Source organism: Diabrotica undecimpunctata, chromosome 8 (assembly GCF_040954645.1).
Source record: "Diabrotica undecimpunctata isolate CICGRU chromosome 8, icDiaUnde3, whole genome shotgun sequence".
NCBI lineage: Eukaryota > Metazoa > Arthropoda > Insecta > Coleoptera > Chrysomelidae > Diabrotica > Diabrotica undecimpunctata.
In genome coordinates this window covers 99,617,179-99,633,146 of record NC_092810.1, presented here as the reverse complement: position 1 = coordinate 99,633,146, position 15,968 = coordinate 99,617,179, and the positions used below count along the sequence as shown (strand labels likewise).

The 15,968-nt window shown below is 34.0% G+C and overlaps 1 protein-coding gene and 4 non-coding genes across 5 annotated transcripts in view; 4 read left to right on the top strand and 1 right to left on the bottom strand.

Annotated features, from left to right (window-relative positions):
• The window catches only part of LOC140449022 (atrial natriuretic peptide receptor 1), a 270,323-nt gene that overhangs the window by 22,320 nt on the left and 232,035 nt on the right, over positions 1-15,968 (top strand). The gene's annotated exons all lie outside the window — the stretch shown is intronic.
• Positions 3,212-3,283, top strand: TRNAC-GCA (transfer RNA cysteine (anticodon GCA)). Its single transcript has one exon. It is a non-coding gene; the product is annotated as a tRNA-Cys (tRNA).
• Positions 10,160-10,241, bottom strand: TRNAS-GCU (transfer RNA serine (anticodon GCU)). The gene has a single exon. It is a non-coding gene; the product is annotated as a tRNA-Ser (tRNA).
• TRNAC-GCA (transfer RNA cysteine (anticodon GCA)) lies at positions 10,402-10,473 on the top strand. Its single transcript has one exon. It is a non-coding gene; the product is annotated as a tRNA-Cys (tRNA).
• Positions 10,847-10,918, top strand: TRNAC-GCA (transfer RNA cysteine (anticodon GCA)). The gene has a single exon. It is a non-coding gene; the product is annotated as a tRNA-Cys (tRNA).

The following is a 15,968-nucleotide window of genomic DNA, read 5'->3' as shown; positions in this document are numbered from 1 at the left end:
TATAATAATAATATTATATTATTATATATAATACTAACATTTTGTTAGATAATGATAAGGTAGATTTACGGTCGAGTACGCAGTAGAGTTTTTTGAATTTTATTCCCAATTGCTTATCTTCATCCAGATCTTTTAATAATGTAGTATCCAGTAATGTTTTTAATTTTAACTGTTTTTGCCTCGTTAATCTTTATCTTCTATTTCTTAGCCTATATTTCAATTAAATGTATGGTTTGTTGTAATATTTCAGCTGCTTCTATGGGATCTGGGTTTCTGATCAGAATTGCAGTGTCATCTGCGAATGTTGTGATTGTGGATTCTTCTCCAGTTGGAAAATCAGCTGTAAAGATTGTGTAGAGAATTGGTCCCAGGACACTGTCTTGCGGGACATCTGCATTTATGTTATGGATGTTAGACACAATTTCTTCGTATCTTGCATAAAATAGTCTTTCTTCGAGGTATGATTTAAGTATCGTGTATAGCGACTGAGATATTGCTTTCTTCAGTTGGAATAGTAATCCTGGATACTAGATCTTGTAAAATGCTTGACTAATATCCAGGAAAATGACATTGCAAATGATATTTTCCTCTAAGGCTGATTATATCTATTCTACCACTCTATGCACTTGTCCAGTTGTGCCCTGTTTTTGGCAAACCTAACTGATTAGGTATAATATTGTTGTTCTGTTATAAAATAGCCAAACATAGAGCAAATAAAGCAAAATATTTCAATCAGATTAGATGTATCCGAGAAGAAAATAGTAAATTATTAATTCACAAAACTGATGTCAAAAAGAGATGGAAAAAGTACTTTGACAGGTTATTAAATGAAGAATTTAACAGACAACCAGTTTAGTTAACGGAGCCAGTAACAACAATGTTGAACGAAATAACAAACGACGAGGCGGCACAAGCAATTCAAAAAATAAATAAAAGGAAAGCAGTTGGACAAGATACCTAATATTCTGGGGAAGTGTGAAAAGAATAAGGAGAGACAGGGACAAATAGATTAACAGGTCTATTTAATAGAATTATGGAAGTTGAACAAATGTCAGACGAATGCAGAAGCAGTGTTTTATTACCTGTCTACAAAAACAAGGAAGATGTACAACAACGTATAAACTTCTTCTTCTTCCTATGCCGTCCCCATTAACGGAGGTTGGCGACCACATTTTTAAAGGCTTCTCTATCTTTTGCAACGTGGAATAATTCGTCTACAGTCACGTTTGTCCAGTCTCGAATATTTCGCAGCCATGACTTCCTCTTTCTACCTATTCCCTTTTTGCCATCGACTCTACCCTGCATGATGACCTGCAGAAGACTATATTTATTATTTCTTAGTATGTGTCCAAGGTATGCAGTCTTGAGTACTTTTATCGTTCTCAACAATTTTTTGTCTCGACCCATTCTTCTCAGCACTTCCTCATTGGTGACCCTGGCAGTCCATGGGATTCTCAACATTCTCCGGTATATCCAAAGTTCAAAGGCTTCAATCTTTTTAACTATTTGCGCTTTTAGTGGCCATGTTTCTACCCCGTACAATAGTTGCGACCAGACGTAACATTCAACAAACCTCAGTCTCAGCGCAATATTCAGATTTTTGTCACAGAACAATTGTTTGAATTTTAAGAACGCTGCCCTTGCCATTTCTATTCGTACCCGGATCTCTTGGTCTGGATCTAATTCTGTGTTGATGTAAGCTCCCAGATATTTATATTTTGTCACTCTCTCTATTTGCTGTCCACCAAGAGTTAGTTGTTCATTATTTATTGGACTCCTTGATACTATCATAAATTTGGTCTTATCTGTGTTGATGTCAAGTCCCATTTGAATGTATTCACTATTTATTGCATCTAGTAAAGTTTGTAGATCTTCTATACTCTCAGCCATAATTACCGTGTCATCTGCAAATCTCATGGTGTTTATGATTTCTCCACCAATTCTTATTCCCTCTTTTCTTTCCCATAAGGCTTTTCTGAATATGACCTGTGAGTACACGTTGAAAAGCGTCGGAGACAAGACGCATCCTTGCCTAACCCCTCTCGCAATCGGTATATTATTTGTTTCTATATCGTATAAACTACAGGGCCATAAAACTACTTACACACACCACGAAAATATGAGAGAGAGTATTTGCCAGACGGATACGTGAAGAAATCGAAGTATCCGATAATCAGTTTAGCTTTATGCAAGGCAGATCAACAACAGACCCAATTTTCATTATAAGGCAGTTGATGAAAAAATACAGGAGAAAAGTAACAAACGCTCATATAGTATTCATTGATTTTGAGAAAGCATATGATAGAGTTTCTAGGGAGATTCTGTAATGGGCACTCAATAAGAAAGGAATCTCCGGTGAATATGTAAAGATTGTGAGAGACATGTATGAGGGAGTAACAACTAGTATTGGGACAGGTGTGGGAGAGACTGATAAATTTCATTTAAAAGTAGGACTGCACCAATGCTTGGTGCTTAGTCCTTATTTATTCTTAGACTTAAAAGTTAGTTCTTCTAGACTTAAAATAAAAACTGGAACAGTGGAGACAAGCTCTTGAGGAAAAAGGTTTAAAACTTAGTAGGACAAAAACAGAGTATTTGGAATGTCCATTTACATATAGAGTTAGTACAAATAGAATGATATATTTGGATGGTGAAATAATTGTAAAAAGTAATAGTATTAAGTACCGAGGATTGATGTTACAGAGTAATGGGGGAATAGATGGAGATGCATGCAGTAGAATTAGGGTTGGATGAATGAAATGGAACGAAGCGAGTAGTGTGCTGTGTGACAGAAAAATTTCAATGAAGCTGAAGGGAAAATCCTATAAAACAGCCATAAGATCAACTATGATGTACGGAACTGAATGTTGGGCAGTTAAAGGAAAAAAAAAACAACGAATGCATATGGCGAAAATGAGAATGCTTAGATGGATGAGTGGAGTGACAAAAAAGGATAAAATTTGGAAATAAAATTGGTAAAGGATCAAATTTTCTGTAGCAATTTTCCTACTATATGTAAAAAATTTATAAGAAGATAGATTTTTAAATTAATCTTTTAACACACATAATAAATAAAGATAAATACATTACACCGATGGTGGTTGATACTTTAATTAAAAATAAAATTATATATTATGAACTCCATCCGCAAAAATAATGAAATATTTTTCTCTGTGTACCAATTCCTTACGTTGGAAGGTCATAGCAACAAGGGGATATAGCTCAGTGGTAGAGCATTCGACTGCAGATCGAGAGGTCCCCGGTTCAAACCCGGGTGTCCCCTATTTTTTGTTTTATAAATAATTTATAATTGTGTCGATGGATAAGGAAAATTGCGATGAACTCACAACTAAGAATATTTTGATGAAATGAATAGTATTTTGTAAACTAAAAACTTTGAAAACCACTTCGAAAACAAAAAAATATATAAAAGAGATCAAAAATTTGTATAACATTTGTTGGTAAAAAATCACGTGGCAAGAATTCTAATAGTAAGTAATCCGTAATAAACAACTAGAACAACAATATATACGCAGAAGTAGAAAGATATACAGAAGAAAAAACGTGGAAATACATAATTTAGTGGACGACAAAAAATTGTACTTAGTGGATAAATTAGTACCATATTGCACTGCTTGAAGCGCTGCTTCAAAAAAAAAATTAAAACAAGTAGGCGCTTTATTTTCTACAACGACCGATAGGATAAAAACTCAAAGAAGCCAACAATCCAAATTTCAATCTGCAATTTGAAACTATGGTCGAAGTTTGTAGACTTATGCGTCCAGTAGGAGACATTGTCATCCATCCTATTTTGGCTTCAATGACACACGATATCACCTTAAAGGAAGCTACGATAACCAGGCCTCAATAGGATACAACAAGGTTTGCCTGAAAAAACTTTAACAAAATATTTTTTTAACTATTACAAATTCATTCAATACTATTTCCAATTTTTGCTATTTTACTACCTCTTCATCAATCAATTAATTTTAAAAATCGATCGGCATTCCTAAATACCCAAAAAGCTTTTAATCAGTTGCGTGATACTGGTCCGATACTAAAACCAAATCAACAGCAAAAACGATTGATAAAACCACTTATAACAATAATTAATTAGAATTAAAATTGCTACTATTGGTTCCCATTTTGTTCCACAGTCTATGAGCATAAAAGTTACTTTCTTAATACCACCTATACTGCAAATACAGCTTTCTTCTGATAACACTACACTCTCGCAGACGGGGCCCTGACTAGCAGAAGCCATTGAGGATCATATTTAAAATGAAGGGTTGCCTTAACACAATCTATAATCTTCATAGTAGTGAGAAAGTATTTCAGATAGTTCCCACGCAACCCACTATGGACTTTATTTCCAATCGACGGTCACCTATCTGGGAGTCCAACAGAAAAGGTCCTGATTTCAAAAAACTGAATTCAATGTAAAAGCACAAATAAAACACTATTCATAAGCATAAATTCATAACTGAGCAAATATCTCTCCTATAACTCATAGGATAAAACCCTAAGGTAAGAGATACGTCTTGAAAACGATTCGGGGAACTAATACTAGAACTCAAAACGCATTTTCGAGGACACATACTTGTCAAAATTTTTAAAATTACAACCTTGTTGAACACTATCGGCAACCAATTACTTGACAAGTACTTTGATTACCTAAAATCTATTCTTTATAAGTGGCGAATAACTCATTAATTTCCAAAGAACACGGGGCAATTGATCCTTTGTTGTTTTCCAAATTTATAAGGACATATGACCAAGATGAGTGATAGTGACATCTACCCCCCACGCCTGTCTATATAAAGAAACTGTTCGAAACAATCTGAGAAGACTTTCCAAACAATATGAATTGGCCACTACAGCCATATATCAAACATCCCCATCCTTAATTGTGTTAAACCATTCAATCCTATCAGTCCAGACAAATAAAACCATCTATGTCCACTACGGAAAAAACCAAAACCATTGCTTAATATCTTCCAACATTACTTGAACAACTATCATACAAAAGCGAAAGCACCTCATTCTTCATGAGAAGCCATATGCCATATAAGAAAAAGTATCTACTTTATATATTAATATATATATATATATATATATATATATATATATATATATATATATATATATATATATATATATATATACGTATATAATTTGAATAATAATATTCTAATATCCAAACCATAATCCCACTTTTAGTTCACGTTTCACAAACGAAGTTGAATTTTATGAAATGAAAGAAAGATTTTTTATTGGATTATTGTGTTGACTAGATTAAGACTGCAATGAAGTTCTTACTAATATTATTGTTTTATTTATATATTTTACTAATGGTAACGTTAACGTTAAACTTTAAGTTACATAAAATTATGTTAATTTTGAAACAAATTTTTTTAATTCATTTAAATTCCTGCTCTTTGTTTTTTTATTACCTTGATCGTAAAATTGTCATTAGCCTTAAATCCGATTGATCATGTTTGAAACATGATAGGGAGACGACTAAGTCTCGGCATATACTAAGGCCAAGAATGTCGGCTGTTCAAAATACTGATATGGTGAAAACATCACTAGATGCGTCAAAACATCAGTAGACGCAATCATAAGGGCACGTGGGGTACGCATACGTTTTGGAGAAATAATCATTTTAATGGTGGTTCATTTTTCAATGTTTAAAACATTAGAAAATATATAACTTTTACAAATACCCCATTTTTGTCTTCAAATACAGCTTCAAAATGTGAGAACAAAAATTTAATTTTAAATATGAAAACGAAATGGAATTAGTTACATAGTAGTTTTAGTATTTTCCTGTAATTTTTCTTAAATGAGTTACAAAAAAATATAAAATATACCTGTGTAAACTTGCCGGTGTGATTGGATTTTGATCCAGATAATTAATGATTTTCTTTTCAATAAAATTTTGATGTTTGTGACTTAAAAAAGCCAATGAGTATTTTGTCAGTAATTGGATAAATTAATTACTATTTAAATGGGAATAAGCCACAATTAAAGGTTAAAATACGTTTATTGACGTTTCAATTTCCACTTAGGAAATCGTTCTCAAAATACAAACATTAGTAAAAAACAAATTTTGTTTTTTGTTACTTAGTGAAAAATTCTTCAAATAATTTAATTTTATCTAACTCATCTATATTGACAATTCAGACATACCTTATATATTTTAAAGTAGACGACTTTAAAATGATATTGCCAATATTGTTGAGTTGCGTTCCTGGGACGACTTTACTTATAAGATAGTTCATTCGATTACATGAAATCAACTTTAACTTGAGAATATCCGTCAGAAAAGATCATAACATGTAATTCGTCTTTAAAAAGACAAATACATGCCATGATGACAGTAAAATTCTCCTGTTAGTGATTCCATAGTAAATTATGAGGGAAAAACCAGGAAAAAACCTCATAATACTATCCCGACACGGTAAGTATTTGATCGTGCATTTAGTTTACCTTCAATAAACACCAAATTCTGATTTTATATGTTTGTTATTTAAAAAACATAAATGATGTATTCTCTATATGTTACTGACTTACCAATACTGGTATTTTCCTTTTAATAACTTCCTCTTTCAATATGCGTAACCAGATCCTACTACATTCTGCCGAGGAATTCGCGACACAATTGGTCTCATTTAGCATAATTAGAGCCGCTTCTTTGATTTTTCTCTTTTTACCATCCGTTTCTTTTAGGACTATATTTGAATCATTCCATTGAACCCTATGTTCATTATCCCATGCGTGTTTATATATTTGAGATCTATCAAATTCTCTATTTTTAATATAGGATTGATGTTCACTTATTCTAACCTTTAATGGTCTTGATGTTTCACCTAAATAAAACTGATCGCATTCACAAGGTATTTTATCAATGCAATTCTTTGTCCTTTCTTGTTCATTGTTAGGTTTGGTTTTGGACAAAATAGATCTCAACGTGTTTGTTGTTTTGAATGTTGTTGAAATGTTGAATTTATTTCCTATCCTTTTAAGCTTTTCCGATAATCCTTTTATGTATGGTATTGTTATTTTCCTCGTATTATTCCTTGCATATGCTATAGGATCTCGTTCTAAGTTGTTTAGTTCTATTCGATCGATTGTTGAAAATTCCTTATTTATAAACGATAAAGGATAATCATTTTTTAATAAAACAGATGTTAACAAATGTTTTTCCTCCAAGAAGGAATTTTCGTTAGAACAATCCTATCGTATAAGGATTTAATAATTCCCTTTTTAATATTAATATTGTGATTTAATTTGAAATTTAAATATCTGTTGGTGTGTGTTGGTTTTTTATACACCTGAGTTTCGTATCCAGTATCGTTCTTAGAGATTAAAACATCCAGAAAAGGTAATGTGTTATTATATTCCTTTTCCATGGTAAATGTTATTGTCTCTTCTTTATTTTTTATATCATTTAGGAAAGTGTCCAACAACTCTGATCCATGAGGCCATATTGAGAATACATCATCTACATATCTCCACCCTACTGAGGGTTTTAAATTTTGTTTAGAAATAATATTTGTTTAAAAATCTTCCATAAATATATCGGCTAATAATGGAGATAAACTAGAGCCCATTGTCAGTCCAAAACTTTGTTTATAGATTCATTATTTAGTTGAAAGTAGGTATGTATTATCAGTACATATTGTTATTAGCTCCATTATAGCTGATATATTTACTCTTGTTCTAGTTGCCAATGTATCATCACTTTCTAATTTTGTCTTGACTATATTTAAAGTCTTATCTAATGGCACATTCGTAAATAAACTATTTATGTCAAAACTTACTAAAGTATTATTTGAATTAAATTCAATATTTGATAATTTATTTAAAAAATGTTGTGTAGTTTTTATAAATGTGTCATTTTTATTTGCAATTGGTTTTAAAATATTTAATAAAAATTTTGATAGTTCACTACAAGGAGAATTCATGGTACTACAAATGGGTCTAAGTGGTATATTCAAAACCCCTCATTTTTATGGAGTACCGAAAATTCATAAAACGAATATACCACTTAGACCCATTTGTAGTACCATGAATTCTCCTTGTAGTGAACTATCAAAATTTTTATTAAATATTTTAAAACCAATTGCAAATAAAAATGACACATTTATAAAAAATACACAACATTTTTTAAATAAATTATCAAATATTGAATTTAATTCAAATAATACTTTAGTAAGTTTTGACATAAATAGTTTATTTACGAATGTGCCATTAGATAAGACTTTAAATATAGTCAAGACAAAATTAGAAAGTGATGATACATTGGCAACTAGAACAAGACTAAATATATCAGCTATAATGGAGTTAATAACAATATGTACTGATAATACATACCTACTTTCAACTAAATAATGAATTCTATAAACAAAGTTTTGGACTGACAATGGGCTCTAGTTTATCTCCATTATTAGCCGATATATTTATGGAAGATTTTGAAACAAATATTATTTCTAAACAAAATTTAAAACCCTCAGTATGGTGGAGATATGTAGATGATGTATTCTCAATATGGCCTCATGGATCAGAGTTGTTGGACACATTCCTAAATGATATAAACAATAAAGAAGAGACAATAACATTTACCATGGAAAAGGAATATAATAACACATTACCTTTTCTGGATGTTTTAATCTCTAAGAACGATACTGGATACGAAACTCAGGTGTATAAAAAACCAACACACACCAACAGATATTTAAATTTCAAATCAAATCACAATATTAATATTAAAAAGGGAATTATTAAATCCTTATACGATAGAGCCAAAATTACTTGTTCTAACGAAAATTCCTTCTTGGAGGAAAAACATTTGTTAACATCTGTTTTATTAAAAAATGATTATTCTTATCGTTTATAAATAAGGAATTTTCAACAATCGATCGAATAGAACAAAACAACTTAGAACGAGATCCTACAGCATATGCAAGGAATAATACGAGGAAAATAACAATACCATACATAAAAGGATTATCGGAAAAGCTTAAAAGGATAGGAAATAAATTCAACATTTCAACAACATTCAAAACAACAAACACGTTGAATCTATTTTGTCCAAAACCAAACCTAACAATGAACAAGAAAGGACAAAGAATTGCATTTATAAAATACCTTGTGAATGAGATCAGTTTTATTTAAGTGAAACATCAAGACCAAATAAATGTTAGAATAAGTGAACATCAATCCTATATTAAAAATAGAGAATTTGATAGATAAACACGCATGGGATAATGAACATAGGGTTCAATGGAATGATTCAAATATAGTCCTAAAAGAAACGGATGGTAAAAAGAGAAAAATCAAAGAAGCGGCTCTAATTATGCTAAATGAGACCAATTGTATCGCGAATTCCTCGGCAGAATGTAGTAGGATCTGGTTACCCATATTGAAAGAGGAAGTTATTAAACGGAAAATACCAGTATTGGTAAGTCAGTAACATATAGAGAATACATCATTTATGTTTTTTAAATAACAAACATATAAAATCGGAATTTGGTGTTTATTGAATGTAAACTAAATGCACGATCAAATACTTACCGTGTCGGGATAGTATTATGAGGTTTTTTCCTGGTTTTTCCCTCATAATTTACTATGGAATCACTAACATGAGAATTTTACTGTCATCATGGCATGTATTTGTTGTTTTAAAGACGAATTACATGTTATGATCTTTTCTGACGGATATTCTCAAGTTAAAGTTGATTTCATGTAATCGAATGAACTATCTTATAAGTAAAGTCGTCCCAGGAACGAAACTCAACAATATTGCCAATATCATTTTAAAGTCGTCTACTTTAAAATGTATAAGGTATGTCTGAATTGTCAATATAGATGAGTCAGATAAAATTAAATTATTAGAAGAATTTTTTACTAAGTAACAAAAAACAAAATTTGTTTTTTACTAATGTTTGTATTTTGAGAACGATTTCCGAAGTGGAAATTGAAACGTCAATAAACGTATTTTAGCCTTTAATTGTGGCTTATTCCCATTTAAATAGTAATTATTTTAAAATGCCACAAGAAAATAGCTTCAGAACAGTAATTGGATAGTTTTTCTTATATCCTTTGATAACAATTATTACTTACTTGGATGCTTTAAAATATTTTAAAATGGATTCGACGAGGATGGGATTCGAACCCACGCGGGCAGAGCCCATTGGATTAGCAGTCCAACGCCTTAACCACTCGGCCACCTCGTCTGTTTTATCTGTTCTTACTCTTATCACTTTTGGTAAATTTCTATATCGTCATGAATATTATAATTATAATATCATTATAAATAAACAATTTATCAAATAAGATAAAGATATAGGGATTTTTTCTTTGAAGGTCAAGGTATATCTGAATAATGACTATCATGGGGATATAGCTCAGTGGTAGAGCATTCGACTGCAGATCGAGAGGTCCCCGGTTCAAACCCGGGTGTCCCCTCTTTTTTGTTTGTTTTGTTGTCAAACCCTCTTATTTGTTTGTTGAGTTAAATGTTAGATGTTGTTAAATGAAGACATAATGTTTTATAATATTTTTATTGTAAATTAGTCAAGAAAGTTGTTTATTATAAAATACCAATAGAAATAATTTAAAATCTTTCTACAACAGAAAACAGAAATCTTAATTATCTCTTATGTGTATGTATGTTATGCATATATAGCAGTTTTGGGAATATTCTTTTCTAAACTTATGTAAATGAATTAGGATATAATATTTTGTGATATATCATAAAATCGCAAATTTTGTTTTCCTATTGAATTCCATCAATTCCCCCTCTCTAATTATATGTACTGAATAAAACATCGCATTTATTGGGGATATAGCTCAGTGGTAGAGCATTCGACTGCAGATCGAGAGGTCCCCGGTTCAAACCCGGGTGTCCCCTATTTTTTAGCCCTAATTAAACCATGGCTTTCCTGGAAATTAATCCAAATAATCACAAATTAAACTCCAACAATTTATTGATCATCTATCCCTGTAATTCCTAACTGAAAGAGAAGCATTGATTATTAGAAGACTTCGAATTATTCACACCAAACTTACCCATGGTTTCTTTAGGACCTTAGGAACTCGTCCAACTTGCCGCCATTGCAATATTTACCTGACCGTGAACCACATCCTCACCGACTCCAAACCATTCACCAACCTGTATAAAGCATTGAACTTAAAACCTACCTATTTTTCAAGAAAATGCCAAACAGGCCTACATCCCACAACAAGGGATATCTTTGCTAGGGTAACTATTTAGTTACGGCAATGCTAGTGGAGATTGTTGTACAAAAAACATGTGCATATGTGAAATTATTATTATAATTTCAGAGTATAGGACTGGTTCAAAACAATTAGAAGAGGTTATAAAGTCAAATCAGGTTTATAAAAAAGTATTAAAAATATTGTGCCACTGTTGGTTAAAGGGTAACCTAGCTATTTTCTTTAATTACCTAGAATCTACTAAAAAAGATGAGAGTTTTCCTAAGGAGTCATTCATCCGTGAAACATATGTAAACACTTTTCTTTTTTTTAGGGGAGGCGCCACTTTCACAGACAGAAAGTGTCTTAATCAAGTGACTAGTTATGTTAAGGTATATGTCGGAAACCTGGTAGTGTATAATTGTTATGTTTCACCAAACATGTTCAACAAAGCTTCGAGTATATGAAGAGTACATTGACTCGATTATGCAAGATGCTAGGGTGGAGCCTGTACCGGTCGTCATAGCTGGTGACCTGAATGCGAAGGATGTGTGCAAGATGGGAGAGAGAAATACCTATCAGAATGGATCCACGCCATGGGGCTTACTGTGTTAAATGACGGTTAGTCACCTACATTCGTGAGAGGTAATAGTGAATCCTTTCTGGACATCACACTGGTTTCAACGACATTTATAAACAGGGTCGTAACCTGGACTGTTTTGGAAGAAGAATAGCTTAGCTTACACAAGTATATCAGTTTTGAAATAGCTAGCAACAGACAGAAACGTAAAAATGGTGATATCAATCTAAAGAGATGTTTAGATGGGGAGGTTTTTGTAGATGCTTTTGGCTTGATTGGTCCGGGATGTGAAAATGTGCGTGAGTTAATTGAGGGTCTAAGTCAGTGGTCGCCAACCTCTTCAATGTGTTGAGCTACATTGTTAATTTTGGAATAAACAGCGAGCTACCCACACGGAAGCCACGTAACGCAACGTAAATGAAATAATCCACAGTTAATCTATCATTATATGTATTTATTTTACTGTTTAACTGGTAATACATAATACATAGGTACTAATAATAAACTAGTAACAAAATAACTAATATTACTAGTACGTACTTGTTCATAGCTACATTCCTACCTATCAAAGGAAGGTATTTGAAAAATAAACACAAACTTTTATCCAGCCACAATGGCATATCACGTATGATTTAAAAATAGTTAATAATAACAACAAAAAAGTAACGCACTATCATAAACATAAACATTGAAAAATAAAAAAGCACGTTCAATGAGAAGGCTGACACTCAGACTCATCGATAATTTTTTTAATGTTTGCAGTATAATTTGATGCAGCCATTCGAATAAAATTATCCAAATGTTCATCTGTAAGTCGATTGCGATATTTGTTCTTAATAAACTTCATATTGGAAAAAGAAGATTCACACAAATAGGTTGAACTGAATAATGCTTTCACTTTCAAGGCAACACGGCATAGAACTGAATATTTGTCTTTACTTACAATAGGCCAGATACATTCAGTACTTGAGACTAACGATTTTAAGGCTAAATCATTTTGAAACTCAATGACTTCCATTTCTGTTGCAGCGAAGTCTTCGCCAAAGTTCTGCATAACACAAGCTGCAAACTGCTGGATATCAATTTCCATAAAGGGTGAAACAACAAACTGCGCTACTAAAGTCATTTCATTGAAATCCTTAAAACGATTTTTGAAGTTACTCTTCAGGGTAGAAATTATTTCTACATGATATTTGTTGTCATAGGGTTCTAATGGATTTTGAGATATTTTTTCTGAAAGAATAGGAAAATGCTTGGAATCGCTGTTAATTAGGTTTTGTTCCCAAAACTCCAGCTTTTTGATAAATGCTTTTATATCAGAAATCATTTCCGCTAGTTCTTTGTCTCTCCCCTGAAGCTGCAAATTAAGTTCGTTTAATTTCTCTGTAATGTCCACGAGAAAACCAAAATCTCTAAGCCAGATTGAATTTTCTAGTTCCGGAGTCGGTTCATCGCGTTGTTTGAAAAATTGAACTATGCCAGATAGGACATCATTAAAACGTTTCAGCACCCGTCCTCTACTTAACCATCGGACTTCAGAGTGAAGGAGTAGGTCCCCGTATTGACAGTCAACTTCATCGGCCAAGGTTCTGAATAATCTTCTTTGTAACGCTTGAGCTCTAATCTTGTTCACAATTTTTACCACCAGTTTCATAACGTTGTTTAGTTTCAGGAAATTTCCACATAATGGTTGCTGATGGATAATGCAGTGGTAACAGAGAAATTGCGGAAAAGTTTCATCTTTACGACATAACGCCACCAGACCCTTATCACAACCCACCAACCGTAGCTGGAGCGCCATCGGTTGTCAAGCCTACCATTTTCGATATTGGAATCTTCTCGGAAGAAATATTTTTTAAATGAGAAAACAACTCCTGTCCAGTAGTGTGTCCTTTCAGTGGAATGAACTTCAAAAGATCTTCTTTAATCGTAAAATCACTAAAAACCATCCTGACGAACACGGCCATCTGGGCAGTGTCAACGACATCTGTTGATTCATCCAGTTGAAGTGAAAAATAAACACAGTTATCTAAGTCAGTTCTTAACTGTAAAAAAATATCATTGCTCATTACTTCTACACGTCTCATCACTGTATTAGCAGAAAGTTGCATAGATTTGCATATTGCGTATTTGTCCCCTTCAAAGCAATCCAGATCGTTCTCGAACACTAACGCGCTTCTCCGGCTGGTCTGTTCTATAGGAATGAGATAAGAAGATCTAAGAAAGAAAGGGGGAGTAACCTGCTTGGGATCTCGAAAGGGATATCTGGGGGCAGGGCTTCAAGATTGTCTGTACCGAATTGAAGGGGAAAAAGATACCCTAGCCACTGCCTGAAACTCCTAGAAACTCCGTTTAATACGGGAACTCTTTCCTCAGGTGGAGGATAGGCGTGAAAGGATTATTGGTTTCGTAGATGCGGAACCTTTTACTTGGAACTCGGCGAGGCTGTTGGACGGATGAAGATCCGAAAGGCACCTGGCATAGATGGAGTCATGCCGAAGATAGTAAGACTCGCCGTACTAAGCATCGCAGGTTTTCCTGAGATTGCTAAACAAACTGCTTGAACAACAATAGTTTCCAACAATGTTGAAAGAAGCTAAGGTTATCCTTATCCCGAAAGGTAGAGGTGAAGAGAAAGAGGTACGATTTCGGCCAATTTGCCTTCTTAGTTCGATAGCTAAATTGTACGGACAGCTTGTAAAAGGCCGCCTTGAGTGAGAGCTAGAAGAAAAACATGCGCTGAGCGACCGCCAATATGGTTTTAGGGCGAAAAGATCTACCATAGATCCGGTCACAGGAGTAACCTCTTTAGTTACGCAGGATACAAAGAGATGGGTGGCTCTTATCCTGCTTGACATCAAGAATGCCTTTAATACGGTATCATGGAAAAAAATCATGTCCAGGCTGAGAGAATTGGCTTCTAGTGAGTACCTGGTCAATGTAATTGACAGATACTTTACTGACAGGCCCATAAGAGAAAAAGATACCAGCATTCCATCCTCTGGAATGTCCTGTACGACGGGGTGTTGAGGCTACAGATGCCAAGGGGATGCACTCTTGTAGCTTATGCCGATGATCTCGCACTGGTTGCGAAGGCGATTCAGAAAACGGGCATGGCTAATGCGGCTAACACAGCCCTGCGTCGCATTAGTAGGTGAATCAGAGAGAACGATCTACAGCTAGCGCCTCAGGAAACTGAGGTGTTAGTTCCCAAAGGGAGCCGGGAAAAATCCTCTCTTCGCTAATATTGGAAGGTGTGGAGGTTGCAGCGGTTAAATCGATTAAGTATCTGGGAGTCTGGTTGTCGGAAGGACTAAGGTTCAGAACAAATCCGAAAGACGGTAGAGAAGGCGAACCGAAATCTGGAGGCGTTGATACGGCTGATACTGAACATTGGAGGCCCAGGTAGCGCCAAAAGAAAGGTGTTAAATGGAGTTTTGCAGTCGGTGGTAACGTACGCTGCCCCCGTGTTGCGTAGCGTACTAAACACTGCGAAATACGCTAAGGTGATGAAGACTTTGCAAACTCGAATGCTTCTCAGGGTATCTATCGCTTATAAGACAGTTTCAAATGAGGCTCTATAGGTCATTGGAGTGGTGATACCGATCGTTTTGTTGTGAAAAGAGCGAGCGAGGGTGTATGCGAGGAGTATGAATGTAAATATAAATGAAAATAAGAAAGAAAGGACAATAGTAGAGTGGCAGAAATAATGGGCGAATGATAGCGGAAAGGCAAGGTGGATGAAGAAGCTTATTCCCGATCTGAGGCCGTAGTGGGAATGTAAGTTCAGGAAACTAGACTACTTACTGATGCAGTTTCTGACCGGACATGGTAGTTTTGGCACCTTCACAAATAGAATAGGCAAATCTGCTTCGGCAGACTGTACTGTTTGTGGGGTACCGGACGCTCCCGCCCACATTTTTAACTGCCAGAGATGGGCAAATGAGAGGGGAGATTTCGAGAGGCGAATGGGTTTCGGGCTGAATGAAAGTATTTTACTCGGACGAAAGATGCCAGGGTGTATTGTTTCGTAACGTAGATGTCTAAAAAATATTTTCCCCACCGTTCCCTGTCTGAATTCAATGGATACCTTCTTAGGCTCTTACTGGAATCTGGCAATACGGCAATTAAAAAAAAAGTTAATACCTAGGATTTTAGTCGAATC